Source organism: Drosophila pseudoobscura, chromosome 3, assembly GCF_009870125.1.
Source record: "Drosophila pseudoobscura strain MV-25-SWS-2005 chromosome 3, UCI_Dpse_MV25, whole genome shotgun sequence".
NCBI classification, from domain to species: Eukaryota; Metazoa; Arthropoda; class Insecta; order Diptera; family Drosophilidae; genus Drosophila; species Drosophila pseudoobscura.
The window spans coordinates 16,767,660-16,784,975 of record NC_046680.1 but is presented as its reverse complement, the minus strand read 5'-3'; the positions used below and the strand labels follow the sequence as shown (position 1 = coordinate 16,784,975).

The 17,316-nt window shown below is 45.4% G+C and overlaps 2 long non-coding RNA genes and 2 other non-coding genes across 4 annotated transcripts; 1 reads left to right on the top strand and 3 right to left on the bottom strand.

The window, feature by feature from the left end:
- Positions 1 to 2,192: 2,192 nt before the first annotated feature.
- LOC26533527 (uncharacterized) lies at positions 2,193 to 2,788 on the bottom strand. Its single transcript, XR_001452325.2, has 2 exons — positions 2,584 to 2,788; positions 2,193 to 2,506 (listed from the first exon to the last, which is right to left on the bottom strand). It is a non-coding gene; the product is annotated as an uncharacterized lncRNA (long non-coding RNA).
- A 1,764-nt stretch (positions 2,789 to 4,552) lies between these two features.
- Positions 4,553 to 5,757, bottom strand: LOC26532928 (uncharacterized). The gene is made up of 2 exons (XR_001452322.2): positions 5,580 to 5,757; positions 4,553 to 5,509 (listed from the first exon to the last, which is right to left on the bottom strand). It is a non-coding gene; the product is annotated as an uncharacterized lncRNA (long non-coding RNA).
- Positions 5,758 to 14,127: 8,370 nt separating this feature from the next.
- On the bottom strand, positions 14,128 to 14,200 carry TRNAR-CCU (transfer RNA arginine (anticodon CCU)). The gene has a single exon. It is a non-coding gene; the product is annotated as a tRNA-Arg (tRNA).
- A 501-nt stretch (positions 14,201 to 14,701) lies between these two features.
- Positions 14,702 to 14,774, top strand: TRNAR-CCU (transfer RNA arginine (anticodon CCU)). Its single transcript has one exon. It is a non-coding gene; the product is annotated as a tRNA-Arg (tRNA).
- The last annotated feature ends 2,542 nt before the right edge of the window (positions 14,775 to 17,316 follow it).

The following is a 17,316-nucleotide window of genomic DNA, read 5'->3' as shown; positions in this document are numbered from 1 at the left end:
CCTTGACGTTCTAAAATGCCAATTATAACTGGCGCAAATACCCGTGCAAAAAGCTCAAAAGCCAAGCCAGCTTCTCCCAGCTTCGAGCTCACTCGCTGGCAAAAACAAAAAATATAACAAGAGGCAGCCAGCTTTATATTCACCATTGTACCTGGCCTTTGTGGATGTTGTTTTTCATCATTGGGGTTTCCAATGGGCTTTCGGCTGCAGGCCTTAAACAATATTTGTCCAGGGGGGGTAGGGAAACTCTGTCGGACAGGCACAAAGGCTTACCCAGTTGATTTGTCAGAGCCAAATCGTGACGGGGATATATATACACACATATATATGCCCATCAACTTGATTTGTGGAATGACATTTTGGTAATGTCTCTGAATGGCCTAGCAATGTACGATTGAATACCGCAGTATTTATTGATATTTCTAGAAGAACAACTCGCATAGCTTTACCTATGATAGCCATATCAATGGGTGGCTAAGATAAGAGTCTATCCGTACGACATTTTTTGCAGCAAAGATAAGAGCTATCATCTCCAACTTTGTTTCATTGTCTAACAAATTTATTTGGTCTACGATAGGGTAACCAGTATTCGAATAGAACATAATAGAATTTTCTTCTTCTGGTGATTGACCCACCTTAGTTAGACGTTCAACTCACATGAGCTCGGTCCACTCGGACCGACCCCCAATATCACCAGCATTGAACTCGTTAAATATTCGACGGTTTTTTCCGAATGGAAATTTTGGCTTTAATCCTCCCAATTCCCCTCCTCTCCAGCAGCGCCTCCCTTGATTTAGTGGCCTGGTAATTGGCAATTGTTTGCTGTACGAAAATCAGAGTTTTTGTTTTGCCTAATTGAAGTTGCAATTATTGATTGGATGCAAATTGATTGGAAATTGCCTAGATGCCTTGTGGGGTCTACGTTTCGAATTCCGACTGGCAATTGATTGCACCTGTAGCCACCTGCACAAGTTCTCCAAGAGCCGGGTTAATGAGGCCCGAAAGGTGCACCAAGAGTGCCAGTTAAGGTGGAGTGGAGTGGAGTGGTGTGGAGAGGGTAAGCCAACTCGAGAATGATGTTATTCAAAACTCCTTTGGCAAACGAGTACTCGCATTGTGTGTCATGACAAATTTGCTGGGGTGCGTAGAGAACAGTCAAAAGACTGCATGCCGGCGGAAGTCAGACAACTCCGACTTGGAGTTGGAGTTGGATTTGGGGGTAAAGCAGATGCGTACGAGTATGTAAACGATAGGAGTTACAGACCCGGACGGAGAGGATGCCGCATGTTGGCGGCTGTGCGTGTCTGGCATGGCAAAAGTTTCGTTTGTCTGGCAAAAGTTTGGCCTCTAGTTTCGTAGAGACTGTAGTCGAGATTCTTATGTTAATTGTTGGCATAGGTGGAAGTAATAAAACATTTCTATAACATTATCAAGAACCGCAAGTTCCGCAAGGGTTTCTGCACAGACATGGGCCGTAATGAGCCACCACTCCAGGATGAGCACGAGTGCAGGCATATCAAATTAGTAGCCACTTGACGTGGAGGACTGTTAAATTGTGGACTTACCCGCTCTCACTCGAAAACAGCCACAGCTGAGCTAACTAAGTAGTAGCTATATATAGAAAACCGAATCCATTTCATCATGCAAAATGATTTGGCTGCTCCATCAACCAACAGCTCATGAAAGTGTACGAGTAATCGTTCGATACGAATCAAAATCGAAACCAAAAATCAAACCAAAATTATAGATCAAAAATCAATTCCCAACCGCGGCTGCAGCTGCGTTTCTGCCATTATTGTTTTTGTCAATGGTTATTATAATGTTTTACAACTGTTTCTGTCCGCACTGTCCGCGACCAACTGGCAAAAAACTAGACTCGAAGTGGTTCCGATTCGGGGTAATAACATATAAATGCCTATCACATGTGCCATGTTTCATGTTGCATGCTGAATGCTGCAGACCCACATGATCCCCTCCCCGCGTCCATTCGGGCCATGATTTGGCTAAGGAAAATTGCGCATTCGCCGCGTTGACCCACATGGGGCATGAAACGCACAAAAATGCTGACCGAAAAGAATGTTTCGGCTATATGTAGTTAAAGAGATTACCAGATAGCGATACGGGGGGCTATGGGCTATGTGTGTGCCCACATCGAGCGCAGGGAAAAATACTGCGAATGCAATTGGCAAATATAATTATGAGCTAGCCGGGCCGCTTTATTTTCTACTAAGCGAGCAGTTTAATTGAATTTCCAGCGATTTATCAAGCAGTTATTGCGTTCGAATTTGTTTGCTACCGAAAATTGCTTTGACTGGCATTTGATTGATCCGCCCGGTTGATCCACCTCCTCTAAACACATTACCGCACTGCAGCGAAGTCGTGCCCAGCCATCATCCTCAACCAGATCCGTGGAAATCGCAGTGCTCAGATCTCCGTAAGCGGCTCTCCCACTCGCTGGCTGTCTTGAGGCCTTTTGCAGATACCGATTTACGAGCATTTTCCGTGGCTGGGACAGAAAGTGAAAGGATTTACATGGCTGCAGCGAGGGGCCCAGCATTTTATTGGCCGTTTCGCTTTCGTTACCCTTTTTTACCGCCGTCCCAACGGAGTAAAGCCAGGCTGGGTCTCGCTTGCATGTCAAATTAATTGCTCGCCCAGACATTGGCTCTGGGTCTCTGTGACGTATCGAGAAACGCTTGGAATGGCGGCAGGTGTCGGCCTACTCCTCCTCCTTCTCTCGAACAGGTACACTACATCTGATCGGGCAGCGTGTTGATTGAAAATGAAAAGTCGTCTGTGGCCGTTTGGCATTTGCCGACGACCAAACACATACAACGAATACACATACATTCATATAGTGAAAGTGAACCGTGCGCGAATAGACAGCGAATTTATTGCCCCCATTATCTAGGGTAAATGAGCAGTTAATCGCCCCAGTACCATACGCCAATCAGGTGGAAAACTCATGCAGGCATTAAGCTAGACCAGGGCAATGAATAACTCCTTATTCGAAATGCCATCCATCGGCGGGAATCAATCGATCAGTGGCCAAAGGCTATTTGAAACACGATGGCTAGTAGGATTTCCGTGAGGAACTGCAAGTAAGACGCAACAGTACAACCTTAAGTTGATTGACTTCGATACAAAGTATCTTTTTGAGCCGAATTCAATACATATTCAGAACTCGAATTCATATTAAAATGCACTCATGTGCTGCGCTATTTTAGCCACCATCTTCAATGCCGTAACCCCGTTTGAATCCAGTCAAAACGTGTGACTCTCTCCCTGCGCTGACTTCTGCCACTTGCTATCCGGCCAGGTGTCAAAAAATCCAGCTTTGTTGACAAATTTTTGAGGCGTATCATTGGCGTATTAATTTGTACGAATCGTTTGCATAATTTCCACATTAATATACTAATAATTCCCTGCCGACGGGGTCCGACCGTGCCCAGAAGGCACCGCTGGCTGCATATTAATTTCCATCATAAATTACCGAAAAAGAAAACCCAATAAAGAGTTGTCACAGAACCCAAAAGAATATACATATATTGAAAAAGTAAGAAGTCGACTGCCATTTATTATGTGGGTTACAAATTCTAGGACTGGTTCCCCTTCTACCAGAAGCCATGTGTGTGTGTGTCCGTGTGTGCCAGCATGTCTATAAAATATTAAAATTATATTTCATTTGCAATTGTCGCCAGCCAGCAGTTGGCGGAGCAAGAAGTCGTATTATTGCAAACGTTCGTTTCGCTCTTTTGGCGCCTTTGTTTGAAATATAATAAATGTCTGCCACGGAAGGCAGGCAGGCTTGCTGTGGCACCCCGCCCAGAGAACGGGTCCAAATTTATGCCACATACGAGAGTTTGTATGAATTGTGACCTGTCAGCGGCTAAGCGGGTCCGGCCAGAGATTTTTATGTGTGAATTTATATGTGAAACACTTTCTGATTGCCACCAAAAAATTGTTCGCGATTTGCAAATGACATTTAATAGACACTTTGGCCAGAGAGCTTGTGAATTAGATTGAAAATGTAATCAAATCGTTTGAGCGGCCACTTCTTTAGTTCGCTTTTATGGTCCTGATTTATGGGTGGGTGATTGTGGTTCGTTAAAGTTGTCGAGCATGCAAAGGACAACGGCTATGTTCCACGTGAGATCTGGCTAAGATGTCGTGTGATACAGCTACTCGTGGAATGAAATGTTGAGTGATTTTCGGTCTGATTACCATATATTGTTCGATTCTTCAGATAGTCGTCAAAACAAGGGCGTAAATCCCACTTTGTCAGGTCTACTCTTTGGTAAACCTTGTCACGCACTCAAAGGCTCCCCATAATTACCTAAAATAAGAGAGAAAAATAAGTTGAAAAATCCAAATTAAATATGAAACGTCCAACTGATTTGCATAATGTGCAAGAGAAAACAACGAAATGTCAAAACGAAATATGGAAATGACCAAAAGCCTCGCCCCAACACGACCGCCATATACATAATTAGTTTCTGACACCTCGAAAATATCCCCCGGGTCCGCATAGCAATGAGTACACGAGTATAAATAAATATTAGAGGTACATAATCGTATTATCGTTACGGCCGATGATGTATAGAAAATAAACATGTTTGGAGATGGCTGGCATGGGATGCGCGTTGCCTGGATTCGGTGTGGAGGAATGACAACTTAACATAAAATAACTATTAAATGCTGCAAAAGGGTTTTGCTGCTCAAGTTGTCCTCCGCGGCTGTCGGCTGCTTCTGCTGCTACTGATGCTGCTTCTTCTGCTGTGTCCTTATGACAACTCTGTCCGACTACTGCCACAAAAAGTGGCAGACAGGCAGGCATAAATCAATGTTTCTCGGCGAGCAGTTGACGTACTCGATTGTCGATGGTTGATGGTCGATGCTCGAATGATCGCTGGCTGGAACGAGCGTGCCATAAATTATTGGATATTTGACAGTAGAGCTCATGTAATGAGAGAGAGAGAGATCACCAACTGCTTAATTGATAAGTTTTTGTCTCCGTCCAGGACTGGTCTGTCCGTCTGTTCTGCTCTCCGGGACCTTATCACTGGTCGTGTGACTGCGTGATGTATTGTTAGCCGTGACCAAATCGTGTAATAAGCCGTCCCATAAAATTGCCAACTTCGCGGAGATAATGGCTGCGAACTAAACAACTGCTTGATGGTTTATCGCCCCTGTTAATCTGGCGACATTATGTCAAACAAGGACAGGCCATGGAGAGTGTGTTTGTGATATGGGCCCACGGACGCGTCCGCTCTGTGATCCGGCTCGAGGTCCAGAGGTCCCGGGCTCCAGAGCTCCACAGCCATCTCCTTCTCGCCAAAATGATCGATTGCGCGCAAACGCATTGACATATCGACATGAATCTTGCATTATTAAGCAACGCCAGGAATTTTAAATGAAGACCGAGACGAACATCCAGCTATCCACCTCGCAGCATCTGACATTGGCAACTGTTGCTGTTGCTGTTGCTGTCGCTGTCGCTGCCGTTTAGCTGCGATTGTTATCGTAATGATGCGTTCGAAGGAAAAGCAAAGGCGAAGGCAAACGCATTCCATACTCACCATCGCATCGCCGTTGCCATCGCCTTCGCCGTCGCCGTCACATTCACACGCCGTCCGCGAAAGGAAAGCCTGGACAGGAAGGGCTCGTGAGCCCTGGGACGACGAGCAATGCGAGAAAATTAATAATTTCGCATCGACACCCAATTGGCAGAGCCTTCTGTGCCGTCACAATGACAACCGGCTGATAATAAATTATATTTTATTTCTTTTCAATGCTAATGCAATGACGGGCCACAAATTACAGTCCTTATTCCTATTTGCGGATGTTCAGGTGTTCCCGCAGCCATTTTGGTTGTATTTAGAAGAGGAATCTGTGTACCCTCCCCATCTGGTAAACCTATGCTCAGAGATTTTTGAATACCGTGCAATGCATTTACACATTCTGAACGTGTAAATATGCTGGATAAACACACTCCAACTCCCTTGATTGATTGGCGCTTTACCCAATCCGAAATTGAAGTCATAATTGAAATGCAAATCGCAGTATTAGCTGGCCAGTTCGATTCGAAAATGCAAAATAATGATCCAGCGCCAATATTTGTCTCCGCAATTAATATATTCAAATATGTCGAGCTTCTATCTGCATTTCGTTTTATAATAAGTGCGTGCGTGACATTTGGTTAAAAATAATTCTGTATTTCCCTGTCAGTCAGTCTGTCCCGGCACGATTATATCAGCAGTACAATAAGTCCAATCAATCAAACTGTTAATTAAGTTACACGCAGTTGATTGTTTTTTTGTTTAACCAGGTATCGGTTACACAGGGTATATCTAATTTGAGGAGAGGTTTGTCACAGGGAGAGCAGGTGAATAATGTTGCCAAGATTTGTATACCCGATGTGCAGGTATCATATCAGTGTTCCATACTATTAGCTGTACAACCGAAAACGAGTTATTATCAAGCTGAGTGTCTCTATGGGTGTTCACCGATTCGATTTTTAATTTCTGTCAAATGGTTTCTCTGTCGTTTCAAAATACCTACTATATGAGAGCATGAATGCTTTACGTTGAACTATCTGCAATGAAATGAATTTCGAATTGTTATTACCAACAGATATAATTTGTTTTGCCAAATAATATTTCCCCGAGTCCATAAGTGGAACCACCGTTCACAGGGATTCCAAATGACATACGAATATCATATACTAATATGTACATATTCCTTGTATGTGCATTCGATACTTCAAATATTTATTTGCACGCATCGAACAAATCCAATTTAAGCTACAGACAATAGTAATCAATTATGCAATTGGCAATTCAGTGCAGCCCAATATCAGAGTGATCCGTCCCAACCAAATCAAACCTAGCCAAACTAAACCCCTTCCTAACCCAGTCAACTTTTTGGCCCGTCGGACTTTGCCAACTGTGTCAGCTGTCAATTGCATGGGACAGGCATCACATTTGCATGCTGGGCTCGCTCTGTGCAGCAAGGTGGCACGGACCAGATACCCCAGAATCATATAGAAGTTATATGGAAGCAAGGGTACTGAAAAATTAAGTAGCCCGGGAGATTTATGGGGTCCGGCAGCAGAGGACAACTGCAGGACTCGGACAGAGCCAATCCTAAGAAAGCCGAAGCGCCGCTTTCCAGCTGATTTTTTGTTGTGCTGTTCTTTGTTTCGGCCTTTTATTTGGTCCGACTTGGGTGCACTTTGCGATTTGTCAAAGAGCGCAATGTGGCCAAGAGAAATGTCTGGGCAAGTTTGCTGGCGGGCTGCAACTTGGCTGCCAAAGCCAGCTAAAGTTGCTTTGCTTAGAATTTATCTACTGTCAGCTGTCTGACCAGCCCTGGTCGCCCTGGCCGCCCTTCAGTCGCCTCGCCTCACCCGCCGGGAACATTAAAAAAGTTATGACAGTGTCCTTGTTGACTGCGTTACAATTCTTTTTCTGCTCTGCTACTACTGCTTCTTGGACAGGCTTGGCCATTGTTTGGCAGCAAATTCTTGGCCAGTTGTTTTCCCAGATTGTTGTTTATTTGTTTACGGCCAGCCAGGAGCAACTTTTGATGTCCTGGCAAAAGACTACCACTCTCCCACTCTCTCCAGCGCGGGTGTCTGGCTCTTACCCGTAATGTCAGAAGTTTTATGCATCCTTGGATGCTCGACTGGCATTCACTTGAGATTTATGGGTTGGAGCTTTCGCTCCCACCATTGCCTTGGTCAATGACAGCCATAAACATTTTATATGAAATGCCCTCTCAGCGCAGTGCTGCAACGCCCTCGGAGCTCATTAGCCACATGCAGGAGCAGGAGCAGGAGCAGGAGCGGGAGCAGAAACAGTAGCAGCAGCAGATGAGGCTGGGGATGAGCAGAGGCAGCAGCCAGTGACCCAGGCAGAACCAGTTGTGGAACGATGTGACATGATTGCGGACAGATTGCAATATAAACTCGAGCCAGCCACTGCATCTCCAACTGTAGCAGCAGCAGCACCACCACCACCACCAGCACCAGAAGCAGCAACTGGCACATAAAACACAGGTCCGCACAAGTTGTCAACCAGTTGGCAGCTGCACGGAAACATTTGCTTCCTTAAACAGTTGGCCAAACACAGTGTGCACTAGTCCAAGACCAAGACCGAGTACGAGCCCGAGTCCAAGAGCAAGACCACGAGCAAGTCCAATGCCAATGTCGATGGCTTAAATTATGGTCAATGGAATTTTTATAGATTTTCCAAAGGCCCAAAGAGCTAAGGAGCTAGCTGCGGCGGAGCTGCTGGACCGCACAAAAAGTGTGCAACAAAATTAAATGCATTTCATAATTTCTGCAGCAGCCTGGAGATGTCTGGGTCCGCGTCTGAGAGTCGATGCTCCTCGTAGGGGCAACCGTTCTGCTGGGGCTGCGGCTGGGGCTGGGGCCGCGGCTGCGGTCGCTTTTGGCTGCGGCAAGTGCAACATTGTCTGTCTGTTAACTTATTGACACCCATATTTGGGATTGAATCATTAAAGCCAGTTTAGCTGCGCCTCTCTGGCTCTCTGGCACCCTGGCCAGCGATCTATGTATGTATCTGCCCCATTACCGTCCCGCTGCGATCTGTCCGCAGCCCGTTTAGGCCTTGTTTATTTGGCTATTGTCTTGGCCGTTTTAGACAAATTTTATTGGTTTACGCACGCGTACTGACGTTGACAATGTGACCTTGTCAGCATTAGTGACAAGCGGCCAAAGCTGTTATCATATTTCTCTAGCGGAATTGGATTCAATCGGTTTTGGTTTGCTTCGTTTTTGGTATGGGAAAGAGACTAAATGGCTCAAAGAGAGAGGATATTTTGTGATGAGCGCCCGCTAAGCCTCTTTAGAGCGTCTATTAGTGTTGGTAAAGCGCCATTTCAGTGTTGCAAATGACCGCATAACTCTGCAGAGGAAATATTGATGGATCTGGAATATCTACAATTTATCAATGACATCTCAACCCATTTGAACCAAATTGAAGCAATTAATGCCACACTAACCATGGGAAACAAATCAAGTTCCAGTTGTGTTCATTTTGATTGCATACCCAGCATTATTACACCGCCCACAGGGGCACAGGTACAGCACAGCTATCAAAACGATCTAATGAGGCACTTAATTTGCCTGCCACATTGCCATGCTGCCGGGGTGGCATTGAGCGTAGGTAGTCCGACAATCACACCTATCTAATAACTTCATTAACCAATCAATCAACCCGGCAACACACGACTCCCGGCAGTACAATGAGTCATTCAGTCGAATCGGTGGCACACGTGAGTGGCCCCCAACAAAGAAGAGCCCCCAGAAAGCTGAAGAAGTTGTTGTTGTCGCAGTGTGGTTGCAAATGCAGCCGAAAGCACAGCATAACGGAGCTTAAAAGCCCCGCAAGCTTCCACGAATGCATGCAATGCTCGGCCCTGCTCGGTCACTTCCGGCTCGGCGGCACGAATGCACACGAACGCGAGCATATGTGGAGAAAAGCTCCTATGTGCGTGGGAGCCACGGAGAGATAGAGAGAGCGTCGGAGAGTGTGGGTTAGTTTCCCGGCCGCATGCACATAAGCTCATTTCCGCTCACTCTCCCACGCTCCCGACTGGTTGGGCAGGGGCTGTCAAAAAGATACCGGAAGTAGGAAATTCGGGTACAAAATGCATTTCGTGTGCGCCAACATTTCCGTTACGGACGCCGCTAACAGAGCCGCAACAGTACCGGAGCCGAGAGCCCTGATAGCCGGACACTGGAGCACCGTTTAGGCCGCGGCAACAGAGCAGGCAGGCAACAACAGATCACACACACACAAATACAGAGACATGTGCGTAGGCCATGTAACGGTTAAATGCACTCGTGTGTGAGCTTGGAACATGTTGGCCGTATGGTTCTTGTCACGGCTAAGCCCGTAATACGGTTTGACGGAAATGCATTTTGAAATCGCACAGAGATTTTCCCGCCCCCACTCGAAATAAATTGTATGAGCTGCTGCCGCTGCTGCTGCTGTTCTCTCTTTAAATTCGTCAAATTGCAAAGTGCAATAATAGCTAGAAGCATTTCAGGCACTGGTCTACCTTGACGAGCGTTCGAGGACGTTTAAAGAAACTTGTGTGCCAAATTGCATGCGAAGAATGAGGCGGCTGGTAGAACTCTATAAAAAAGGTTGTTAGGAGCGTGACCTGGAACGTGAAACGCTGTCGAATCGATAGAATAGTCAAATGTCTTTGAGCATAAAGTGTATTAAAAACATTTTTGATGTGTAAACAATTTTGTCTTATTTAATATTTCTAAATGAAGTGAATATATAGTCTGTCCTCATCCTTCTTTCTCTTGGTAAGCCCTCATTGTGGTGGTGGTCTTGCCAATGGAAGGGTAGTTGGTCCGCATTTTTTCCCAAGTCAAGGATTGGCATAGCCGCCAGCTGTTCCTAGATAAACCCTTCCAGTTCCCGCTCCAACCCGCCCCTTTGGCAGGGCGAATCCTTTAAGTAGTTTTGTGTAATTTGAATATAAATACTCATTTAATTAGCAACGCTGCTGAGAGACTGACAGGCAGACCTTTGATCTCTCCAGCAAATGTGTAAATATTTGACATTAATTACAAGTTGTATGCAGCCCCACATCGCTGCCCCTCACATTGTAGCCCTCGCCACCAGGCAGCTCAGACAGCTCAGGCAGCTTGTGGCGGCAATAACTGGAAAATTTATTTAATATTCACTTATGAAGCCTGCTGGGATGCTGAAGTTGCGACGGTGGCAAATTGCTTAAGCGCTTATTTGTCAACTACGACGTGGGCGGGTGGGCCGCATCCACAGGCCTATAAATTATATACATTATGTATATAGGCAGTGAGAACTCATTAATAGGAAGTATACGTATAAGTACGCCGACTCAGACGCAGCCGACTCTTAACCCATCACGGCATCAATTATTCAGGCGGCACGCGACGGCGACGGCGACAGACGAGAAATGGCCGCCAGCAAAATGGCGGCAATGTGGAGTCCGTACCGTTACTCACTTGGGAAATCATGTGCGTGCCTCTGTGTTTGTGTGTGTGTGTGTGTGTGTGAGGTTGGAGGATCAGAGCTTTTGGGGTGCGTGGTTGGTAAACAGCTTGAAAGCCCCAAAAGTTTACCCCCTGTCCATCGATGGAACTTCCAAAAATAAACAGTCAACTACTCGAAAGTGTGGATGTGGAGGCGGTTGCACTTGCAAAATGAGTACCCAAGTAATGGAAATGCTTTGTACACAGCCAAGGGGATTTCCCCGATGATACAGTCCACAAGTGGTAGTCATATTTACTCGTACATATTATATCTTAAACGAATTGCAACTTATTGCAATAATACATTGATTTGCATGAACAGAGCAACTGTCTCAGCTATAAGTAGTTTTAATTCAATTAATTATTTACCTTCGGACAGAGGACAGTGTTACAGTGCACTGCTACATATTTCTTCATTCAGTTCTAGGCATGTTTTGCTAATGATGAATAATGAGCGTTAACCAGCAGATAATTGCTCGCTTGTGTGAAATATAACACTGTAAATTAATCTACCGGGTGGGTAGAGACAAGCCATTGCACATGTCCGGCACTCAAGAAATATCTAATGAACTTCAATCCTACACTTTTGTTTTCTGTGAAATGGCCTTGGTCTAACCAAAAGCGAAACTAGCGAAATATTATCGTAACTATTTAGTTCTGAATATTTGTAGGCACTGTGCACTTCTTGGAAACGAGCAAACACTCATCTGGAGCTATATTTTATATATATTTTATCCATTCTAGACAGCCCTTTCTATGCACTGGAAGCCTAACCTCCGTTTACTTTTAGCCCCAACCTCAACGGCCACATCTAAGGAGGTCTGCATCTGCATCGCGGCCTGAAATTTACTCTGACCATTCGGCGTTTAACATGCACTAAATTCATCGCTGGCCACATCTTCAAATGAACCGGGCCAGGAGTCGCTGCCCCTTTCGCCCCATTAATTAACGCGCACTTTGCAAGCACTTTGGCTGGTAGATGCTGCGCGATGCTTATCTGGCGGATTAAACCTATATCATTTCATTATTATTCGGCGGCTAACGGTGGACGATGGGGCGCTCCCTTTGGTGGGTAACATTTCTAAATTAATTAGCAACCCGGCAATGGCGGTGGCGATGGCTGAGCCAAAGGCTTGGCTCCTCTCCGCTTCGGTTCGGTTGAGCAACAATTTTTGACAGCATCAGCCAAAAACAACAGCAGAAAATGCTGCAAAAAAAAAGAAAAAATAAAAAAGAAAAGCCAGTTAACATTTCGGTAGTCGGAGGCTCTCTCTTATCTTTGGGCCACACGATGCCGGGCGACGTCGACGACGACGACAATTTATTGACAAGACAATGGCGCTCAACGTATGTAATTAATCTCGACATAATCTGAGTAGATAATTTTTGCAGCTCGTTGTTTGCTGCCACCGCCAGCGATGTTGGTTGGGCTCTTGTTTTTGTTGCTGTTGCCTGTTTGTGCCTGTTGGCGGTCTATTTTGGTGTGTGTTTGTCTCCTCGTCGCCCGCTTTGGTCATGTTCTTTTATAGCCGCTCCTGTGCCGGGCCCTGTCAGCTTTATGAAGTGCACATGCATCCCATATAGAGGGCCAGGGACAACCAGCGATATTGTCCATTTACGGCCTTCCCCCACATTGCTGGCCTTTTTCAATTAAGTAAAATGCAACAAATGCAATCTGCAGAGAAATGCATTCCATAAAGTGGAGAGAATGCCTTTTTCCGCCAGCTTTTGTGGGCTGTTCGTCGAATCTTTTCTGGGCCTGGGCCTGGGCCTGGGCTTGGGCCTGGGCTCGGGTCGGACTTTGGCCTAGATTCGACCTGATGCCAAAAGTGCTCTAGTCATTAATTTTGTGCAAAACTCTACACTCGGGAGGAAACTGAGAGTATGTCCGACACGATGGTTCGGATGGAGAGGAATCATAAATAAACAGTACTGGTAACAAACAACTTGGCTTTATTCGAACGCCCCTATCCAGAAATAGTTTATATTTATGTTTATCTTATTACAGGTCATTTGCTTAGTCTGGAGCAGTCTCCGGACTACTCTTTTTTACACTTTATGGATTATGACTACGTGGGAAAGTTGAATTCATATCAAATATTTAGTATGAAATGCTGTAGTGCAGGCAGAAACAGCACCACACCCACTAGGTATCTGCCTCCCCCACTGCAACAATGAATTTACATTAATGATGAGGCAGCCCCAAATCCCGACCCTATCCCTCCACCCTAAAATACACCGCATACTCAGCCGAACTTTGGTGGAATCGCAAAGCAAATGAAACTATGCGGGCCCTCTTTTTGGTATTTTTTTGTTTCTTTTTTTCCTCTAGAGCTGCCTGTATGCAACTTTAATGCCAGGAATGGGTCTTCCATCTACATACGTACTAGCCTCCATCAGACACTGCCTGTCGTGCCTCCTTCCTACTGACTGCCGAGCGTCGTCTCCCTGGGTGGCCATTTGGTCGTTTGGCGTTGGCATATTTTATGGCCATGCATATTTCAGATAGCGAAAGTGAAATTATGAGCCGCTATTTTTGGCAAACTTTTGAGTGGATCTCTCGGTCGATGGCATGCCACACCACACCCCATGATGCAACAACCGCAGCAACAGCACTCAGCCACCTAATGTCAGTCGGCAGACGGTGCGGCCTTTTTGACAACTCATCAGAAAGTTGATTGCCATTTAAAAGCCGGGGTGAAAACGATATGAAAAGATGTTGGCTTGTAAAGTTGTTAAATTTAGTGGAAGTGGCACAGCGAAATGTCAACTGCCTCGACTAGTTTTCATAGCTTATGCTGCGGGGAGTGGCAGCATATCGGTGCTAATCTGATTTGATGTGACATCGAAAATACTGCAGGGATACCCGCCAGAGACGCTCTGTCTAGATAAACTTAAAATTCGTTCCTTATATTTGAGTATTCTATTGTTTCTGCCTAGAAATTCTCAGGTGCGAAAGACTAAACAGAATCTATTTAAAACTTTTACCAATCAACAATTTCTTACAAATAGTATAACAGTAAAAATTTTAGAAAAACACAAAGAATATGAAAAAAGTTACTTCTCCTTACCCCAGATGGGACTCGAACCCACAATCCCCGGCTTAGGAGGCCGATGCCTTATCCATTAGGCCACTGGGGCATATCGTATGTGCTGACAAAAATCCGACATGAGCTGCACGTGTGCTGCCGGAGAGCAGCACAAGAACCAACCACTAAACAATAGAACATTCTTTGGAGGAAAACAACTGGGTAAATAAAGGTATTTTTCAATGGAAAAACGAATCAAGTAAACAATATTGACTTCATTTCTGGGTTATATTTGTTCTTTTCGTTATTTAGAACATTCGCCATTCGTGTATAATCTAAAATATGTTTGCTATTAATATTTTTAACTTTTAATATCAAAGATATTGCTTTATATTTCATGTTCGATTTCACAGGTAAGAATGCTTGGATGAACGAATTTGCGACCCTTTAAAGAACATAAAGTAAATAATAAACAGCTGTGTAAATACGCATACAGACTGCTGTACATACACATATACACACTCATGCTTAGGTACATATACGATCTGCTTTGCTATCTACGCGCATGTTCCGCCCGTAGATTGTATTCGCAGTTAGCCACTTACTAAGACGTGCCCCAGTGGCCTAATGGATAAGGCATCGGCCTCCTAAGCCGGGGATTGTGGGTTCGAGTCCCATCTGGGGTAAGGAGATGTAGATTTTTTTTCATTTTCTATTTTTTAGTTTTTTTTTCGCTTGTTCAAAACATATATTTTTTTCATAAAAATATGATTGGAAATACTAGAAAGATTTGTTTAAACTTGAATAAGAAACACTAGAAAGGTAATTTCAAATAATAATGTTCTAGTACTAAAGGAATGTGACATAGTTTCCGCGCCTTTAGTTCGTATTAAAGAAGCAGGTTATTGGCCCATTTGTTATATGCAAATTGGCATTACATAAGCTGGACCATTGAAAGCAGCAACTGTCTGCTGCCTGTCTATGGGACTATTGATTTTTTTACTTGTGTTTTTTCGGTTAGTGTCTGTATAAACGGCGCATTTATTTATTACAACTACATTAAACCGAAAATGTCACGACATTAATTTCGCAAATGCGATTAATAAACGTCAGCATAATGTCATTGTTTGCAAATGCCCCAAGACTCAATGGTTGTTGTTGCTGTTGGTGTTGGTGTTGCTCTTTGGAGCAACCATTATGCACAAGCCATTGACCGCAAGTCAAGCAAAGTCAAGTCAAGTCTAGGACAGACAGCGAACATGATTTACACCCATCCATTGTCTCTACTTGTACACAAACATTATACTAGGAGTCCGGGCACTGTCCCGGCAAAGAAGGAGACCCGAATTGAAGCCGTGCAAGGTGTCCGAATTGTGCGTGCTACTTATAGCGCGACCCAGATCACCGGGTCGGTTCTCGGGTCTGGCCATCTGGAACATGGCACACTAATTAGAGACGGAATGGAAATTAAAAACTTGCAAATTGAAAAAGAGAGGCAGCAGCCGCAGTGTTTCGGTGCGGCATGGACCGACGGAGGGCGTGGCCCGGAGTGGCATGTGCCCCGAGGCAACTGCTGCGAAGAAAACCTTGAAATGTCGCTCACTCACACAGAAATGAAAAGCCAACGCAGCGAAAAAGTTTTCCAGGCCACAAATCGCTTTGGCAGTCGAGCGCATGCAAAAGCCAATCTTGATTACAATCAGTATCAGAGGTCCGTCCGACAGTCAATGGAGATGCTGGGTGGAACGAAGGTGGAGGCAGCAAGGCGGCGAGGCGACTCGGGAGGAGTCAGGAGGAGGGCTCTGCCCATCAGGCCGCATGTTTGCATGTTGCCAGGCGATAAAGATCAAATGAGAAATGAACGTCGCCGACGCAGCCTCCAATCTCCACTGGGGGGGCTGCTGATGACGGCCTAGTTGCATGCTGCGTGAATATTTGCCTTGGACCCGGTGCACGGTGACAAGATTTGTGTGCCACCAGCTGCAAACGAGAGCAGGGCAATTTCTGGCCAGCAATTAACACAACTCGTATGTCCGAACGATTCTCGAAATTCGCATTTATTAGCAAACTCCTGAGCAACACTATTCCAATCGAGAGCAAGAGCGTGCCATTCGATCTAGCCAAATGGGTTATGGGGGAGGATTTTCCAATTTAGAGTTGATTATCCCTCTGTTGTTTCCAAAGAATTCTCCCTTTCGATTTCCCCTGCAATACTCGTATCTCCACCAAATCGTTTTTCCATGATTACCTCAAAAATAATATTTTCCATCAAAACGAATTTTATTTTGGCTGAGCGCTTGCCAAACCAGTTCGATTCGATTCGATGCCAGTAGACGACGTGTTCGCTTGATGTACCTACAACTAATTGACAGCTTCCAGTTCTGGCCACCTCTTCCTCCTACAACTCCGTCGCTCCTTCGGCCGGCACTAACTTTTCGGAAAAGCCGTTAACAGAATTTCGTGATATGTCACGCGTCCGGCAATGAGCGTATACAAAAAAAAGTTGCAGCCAGAAACCGAAACCTGCCCACATCTTCAGGTCCACCTCAATTATCTGGTCGTCTGTGCGGTGGCAGGGAGGAGGGGAAAACTCAGCATAGACCGTAAATTATTTTGCTTGGCTGTGCAAATTAATTTCAACTAACTGACAGACTAGTCCGGTCCGGCCGTGCAGACTGGCAGAACACAGCATATTCGATTGGTTATGTATATTTTATGAGTGAGGCCCACACCCCACTCGCCCCACTCTCGATCCGCTCGGGGTCCCAGCTGCGGCTCCAAGCTCCGAGAGCTGTCTTGGAAAACACGTCACTTGCCCGCCAAATTTGGCTATCAATTTGGCCAACTCTTTCGTTGGCCAGCCAAGCCAGCCGTTCTCCTGCGGCAGTGACATTTTCGTTCGCCTGTCGCGTGCCTCAGACTCTCAGAGTTTCGGCCGCAGCCGCAATTAGCTATTGACCCACAAAAATTCATTGGGTATTGAATATGTATTTGGTAATGTGGGTTAACCGCTAAACCACGCCCAACACTCGCAGGGCAACAGTGCCGGAGTTGAACTATGACATGGTGGCCATGATGCAGATGGCATAAATCAAAGCACAGTTCATTGTAAGTCGTCTATGCCCCATAGACGACTATCAGGCAGGAAGATGCGCCAGGAAGAAGAAGTAGGTTTGGCTTTCACGCCGCTTCGAACGGGGCACACCTGAACTATTGAAACATCAGCGA